This window comes from Psammomys obesus, unplaced genomic scaffold (assembly GCF_907164565.1).
Source record: "Psammomys obesus unplaced genomic scaffold, mPsaObe1.curated_primary_1811, whole genome shotgun sequence".
Classification (NCBI taxonomy): Eukaryota; Metazoa; Chordata; class Mammalia; order Rodentia; family Muridae; genus Psammomys; species Psammomys obesus.
The window spans coordinates 14827735-14833328 of record NW_026585580.1 but is presented as its reverse complement, the minus strand read 5'-3'; the positions used below and the strand labels follow the sequence as shown (position 1 = coordinate 14833328).

General features: G+C 49.5%; 1 non-coding gene across 1 annotated transcript; it reads right to left on the bottom strand.

The window, feature by feature from the left end:
* Positions 1-2285: 2285 nt before the first annotated feature.
* On the bottom strand, positions 2286-2428 carry LOC129677760 (small nucleolar RNA SNORA48). The gene has a single exon (XR_008720255.1). It is a non-coding gene; the product is annotated as a small nucleolar RNA SNORA48 (small nucleolar RNA).
* Positions 2429-5594: the final 3166 nt, after the last annotated feature.

Here is a 5594-nt window from a genome sequence, read left to right as displayed (position 1 = left end):
CGAGTAGTAACGTACAATGAAATATGGCTTCCCAATGCCACACACGCACAGACCCCTCGTACTCATTACACATTTGGTTGTGAATTAATTTTTGGTCACTGTGTCATCAGAAAACTTTATGGTCACCAAGTTGTTTATGGTCTTTGTAACAGAGCCCCAAACCTTAGCACAACCGACTCCATGATGGAAGTGCCATTCAGGCCGCACCACTCAGCACACAGACAGCACCACCTGCCAAAATGAAAATAAAGACCTAATCCATTCAGGTCCATAGTTCTGGGAAAGACTCTAAGTATGCTAACCTTGCTTTTTGGCTTCTGTAGTTTTGCTTCTGGCTAACTGTCCTTGCTCACTGAAGTGTAGCAACACAGGACATGTTTTTGTGCCTAAAGGCTCACCCTGAGAAAGTCCCTGTGCTACGCTGGGATCCGGAACACCCAGGGTAGCTGCTGGCCGGCTCATAAAGACTTTGTATTGGCTTAGCCCCGTGTCCGGCGGTCTTCTCCGGTGGCTACCCCACAACGCTCACGTTCAGCTCTGTGCCTCCTGGTGATGTTCACCTTAGCCATCTTGTCTTTGATGGGTATGGGGTGGCGAGGACCTCCTGCTGTGTTCTTACTGGGCAGCATTGACATGGAAGGGACAAGAGCTCTGGACTGCATTTCTGGGGTCTTGTTGTTGTTGTTGTTGTTTTGTTTCTGTTGGTTTTTTAGCCTTTTAAAAGACTTTCAATTGGTCACATCACACCCCAGTCAGTCATCTCCCTGTTCACTTATATCTGTCCTTTGCTCTTGCAACCTCCTCCCTCCATTATATAGCACATAAGCAAACAATTAAAAAAGCATAGAAACACTTTCATCCTGGAAGCTACAGTGTGTCACAAGTACAGCCCTCTGTCCACACTTCTTCACTTGCAAATGTTCACTGCAGTGAGTCATTAGTCTGGTGCGAGGTCTCTGGCTTCTGTGACAATGTTGGATCCTCCCTGGGACTCCTCCGGTTATCCTGTTGTCATGGCGATCCCACAGCTTTGGAACAGCAGGACCCACCCTTTCTTGCATCCCAATCATTTGCAGATGATATAGCTTTTGGGTGGGTCAACTCAGAGCCCTGGATAGGAGCCTGTCGGTAGCAGAGCTCCCCCTTACCTGCACCCCTCTGGCGAGCTCTCCAGCAGTGCTCCAGAGAGGCCACCCAATGCTGCCACTGGTAGGAGCAGGGCCAGCTCTCCTGCTCTCCTGCTCTCCTGCTCTCCTGCTCTCCTGCCCCAGTGCCAGCTCTCCCAACTAGCACAGGTGGTGAAGGGGGTGAGGGGAGGGCATCATACCAGCACCCAGGCCACCTCTGGTCAGATGAGTGGTGGAGCCAGCAGTCCCTTGCTCTCACCCTCAGGGTGGCTTACCTGCACCCCCACCACCAGGGAGGGCCAGCAATGCTGTGCTGTCAAGGCTAGGTGAGTGCTGCAGCTGGTGAGGGGCAGGGCTAGCTCTCCCGAGCTCATGAGGTGGTTTTCCTGACTACCGGGGTCAGCCCTCCCACACTTACACCCTCAGGACCAGCTCACTCACACCCGTCACCACCAGTGCCAGCTCCACTGTGCTGCCTGGGCGAGGCACAGGGCCTGCTCTTCTGAGTGCCATTATTGGTGAGAGGTGGGGTCAGCCCTCCAGAGCACCCAGGCCAGTGGGTAGCAGAGCCACTTCTGCACAGACCCTGGACATCTGCGTGATCCCAGGCGGCTGCCCCGATCAGGGATGTCTCCCTGTTCTCTAGCGGTAATAGGACATCAACAACCACCCCTGCTGCTGTGCAGCCAGAGTCTCAGACGGGGCCCTCAGAGGCAGCCTCACCATGGCCCTGGGTGGCCGGGCAGGCCACTCCCAGTGGCTACTCCTCTCCACCCTTGAGTCTCCAGTTCCATCTCTCTTCAGAATGCTCAATCGGCTCCCATCCATCCACCACATACTTGCCCAGTGCGATGCCTCCTGCTACAGGCCGGCCAGGCAGCTGGCGGCCCCTGGGTGACATCCCCCGTCTCTGCACGGTGCGGTGGCCAGCAGTGCCTACAGCTTGCCTGAGCTGTGCGCCAGCTCTGTGGGTGACACGGTGTCCACGGGTGTCTCTGCCTGTGTGGTGGTAGGCCGGGTTCTCTGTGTCTATGGCCCACCTGTGCCACGGGGTGGGGAGCAGGCCTGTGGAAATCTTTTACCATGCCCGTCTGGGTGACCTGGCGAAACATGTCTGTCTTCTTCCTCCTGTGCTGTGATGCTGGATTTGATCCCATTTTATGTGCCTTAAGCATAAAACATCTTTGGCCACCAAGCTAGGCATCAAACTAGAATGAGCAAAGGATTGCCATCTGCTCTGCCCCTGACTGATCTAAGAACAACACCACCAACCAGGTGCCCCGTTGCCCATTGAAGGGGGAGCAGAGGGGGTTTCTGTTTTTATCCTACGTCTGTTACTTAAGGATTCTTTGCCTGATGCCTATATGGAAAATGAGATAGTAATGGTAACTCTCTCATAGAATGGATTTGAAGAGAACTGAATGAGCTCATCACGCGGCGTTAGCATAGTGTGTTTAGCGGATTGTCAAGATTAGCTGCATGAACCTATCTCTACAGCTCGGAGCTATCAATTCCTGCTTTATGATTATCCTAAGAGCTAGAGGGGACACTCAATGCCGGCGAACGACACAAAGTTGTGGCTCAGCAGTTTGTTCCGCTCCCTGGTAACTAAGTGGCACTGTATTTGCTGGAAACGCTAGTTCCCCTGCGCTCATTTTTAAACTCTCCTTTATTTGGGGTATTTAAGCCTCTACTGCCTTTTCACCAACCCTTTAACCCTAGGAAAGAGAGAGAAGGTTAGTGGGGAGAGGGGGCGCAGACCCCTTTACTTCTCCCACCTTTGCTTCTCCTGTTTAGTGTCTATGGGCTCTTTAGGGGCTATCCCAATCTCCATCAATGGCAAACGCAGCAAGCAGTCTCCTCCAAGCTGCTGCGTTGAAATGTTCCTCCCCATCTGTCTTCTCTAAGCCTCCACATCATCCATCTCTGGTCTCTCCAAACTGCCACATCACTCTTTCTGGGTTCTCCTATTTATATCCTCAGAGTCCTAGCCTACACCCCTCTCCGTGCTGCACGAGGCAGGCCGTTACCAGCTGGCAAAGACCACACCCTGAAGGAGGCAATTATGAGCTGTGGACAAACTAAAGCCCCGACTAAAATCCCACACTTGGGATTAAAACAAAAACAGATTTACATAACATGGTTGAGTTTTAAAAGAAACCAAAACTTCCATTACATTCTATATCTTTGGCCTCTAAATGCTAGCTTCAAATAAGTACTTTATGGAATCACAAATACTGTATAGGATCATCTACTTTCCTTTGGTACCTATCACTTAGCTGAGTGATTTCCTGACCCAGTAAGTTTAAAATGGCCAGAGGTCAACATGAGTTCTTGGTACAAAGTAGAGAAGCTCAATAAATGTTAATTGAACTTAATATGATTTTTGTCATGAATCACTATCCTCAATCTTCAGAGACTTGGACTTCTTTAAAAAAAAAACGTAGGGAGGCAAATGATAGCACTTTGTGGGGAAGAAACCTGTTCAGAATAGAAAAAAAAAAAAAAAAGAAAGAGTAATGGAACTGCAGAAGTGTTCGGTGGTTAAGCCTGTACAACTGCTCTTGCAGAGGACCCCAGTTTGCATTCTCGAGAGCACACTCGCGCGTGCACGCACACACACACACACACACACCCACACACTCACACTCACACACACACAGGGATGGGAGACCTTTTAAAACAGAGCATTGGGAACTTCCACAGCTCTCTGGGGGATCAAGTCATGGAGCTCTAGACGGTGTCGTGCTGCTGTGGTGACTTGCTCACTCGGCTCATCGTCACAAGTGCACAAACTTCATTCTATGCGACTGCACTTCTGCCTTCCGCTCTTTCCCTCCTATCTTCAGGGGCTACGGTTAGTCCTAACCCCCTGCCAAAGCTGCCTCTTCTGTTCATTCACGCACCCTCCTCTGTCTTCACTGAGCTACCTCAGCTGCACCGGTGTCAACTCAGGCCGTTCTGCATGCCCTGTCCTCCCGATACCATCACTGTTTCCCTGGTTGGTTGAGAGGTTTCTGTGGTGACTCCAAACCCTTTGTTAGAATTGAAGATGTGTGAAGAAAATGACAGCCTTTGGTTTACCAGACTTAGAACCAGTAGTTAGAATTTGCAAAGCCAATAGGATCTGCTAACGCCAGAGGCGTGCTGAAGAGATCTCTGCACTTATCCATGGGGAAAAAGCTGTCAGTGGTGTGCACTGACTGAAGGAGACTCTTCTTTCATGAGGATCAGAGAAACAGTGTCGGTGTCTGTTTTGTTTTTTAGCGGCCTTGGTAGCTCTCCTTCAGTCACTACAACAATGACAATGTTCAGTTTCTCTAACCTTGGGGCTTCCGGTTTGTGAACACCTCTCATTTAAGTGAATATGTAACAACTGCTTTCCCCATATCTCTGTGTTATTATCCTTCATATTCCTAATTTTAATGCTGAATCTTCATAGAACACAGAGCTCGAGACATTTGTAGCAGTTGCTGGCCCAGGTCAGGCTGTGTACACCCAGGCCCTCCCCACATGGGCCCGATTTCCTCCTGATAGTCCCTGAAATGCTACAAACTGCCACATGATTGTCCCCAAGGACCTTACTGGACTCTGTCCTGTAGCCTGGACCCACGCCTTGGTCTCCACTCCACCTCTCTTTGATTTATTGTTTGTCCCACGGTGCACTCCTTCTAGCTAACCATGCCTGGAAGGCATCCAGAAGCCTCCTCTGCAGAGATGGAGGTCTGGTCAGAGCAAGCTGCCATCTAGAGACTCTGAGCTGACCCAGCCACTGGCCATTCTGTGGGGAGCTTCCTCCTTAGTACTTGACTGCACTGGATTCCCAGGGTGCTTCCCAGCCTCCGTACACTTCCCTTTTTCGGGAAATATTCTTATCCACCCTGGAGTTTCTGTAGCCCTAATGACAACTGGATAATCATATCTAGAGTTTCACAGAAAAGCAAACAAAAGCCTCCAATGGGTTACCAACTATCTACCCTGTATCTGTTCCTTTGGAAATGTGGGGTTGTTTCTGAGGCCAGATGGTACAGAAATCTCTGATGGTAAGGTCATCAACTGTTGCAGTCTTTCAGAAATGGACTCTAGCAGTGTATTGCTGGACTAAAAACCCTGGGAATTTCCCCTTCCTCTCCTAGGAGTTAATCCTAAAGACTTGACCAGATGTGCAGCAAAATTCATGTGCAAAAATATCACACAGAATTTCTGTGCTGGGAAACCGGGAGAAAGTCTAGTCTCATCAGGATTACATCAACACAGTGCCTTCATACGGTCAAATATCATATAACCAGTAATGTATGACTTGGAGTAACATACCTAAAATAAAAGAAATTCTAAGATTATCTAAGGAATTTTCTGGAATAAGGTATGGGAATTGTATTAGTCAGTGTTCTCTAGAGGAACAGAACTTACAGAATGACTATGTGTGTGTGTGTGTGTGTGTGTGTGTGTGTGTGTGTGTGTGTGTGT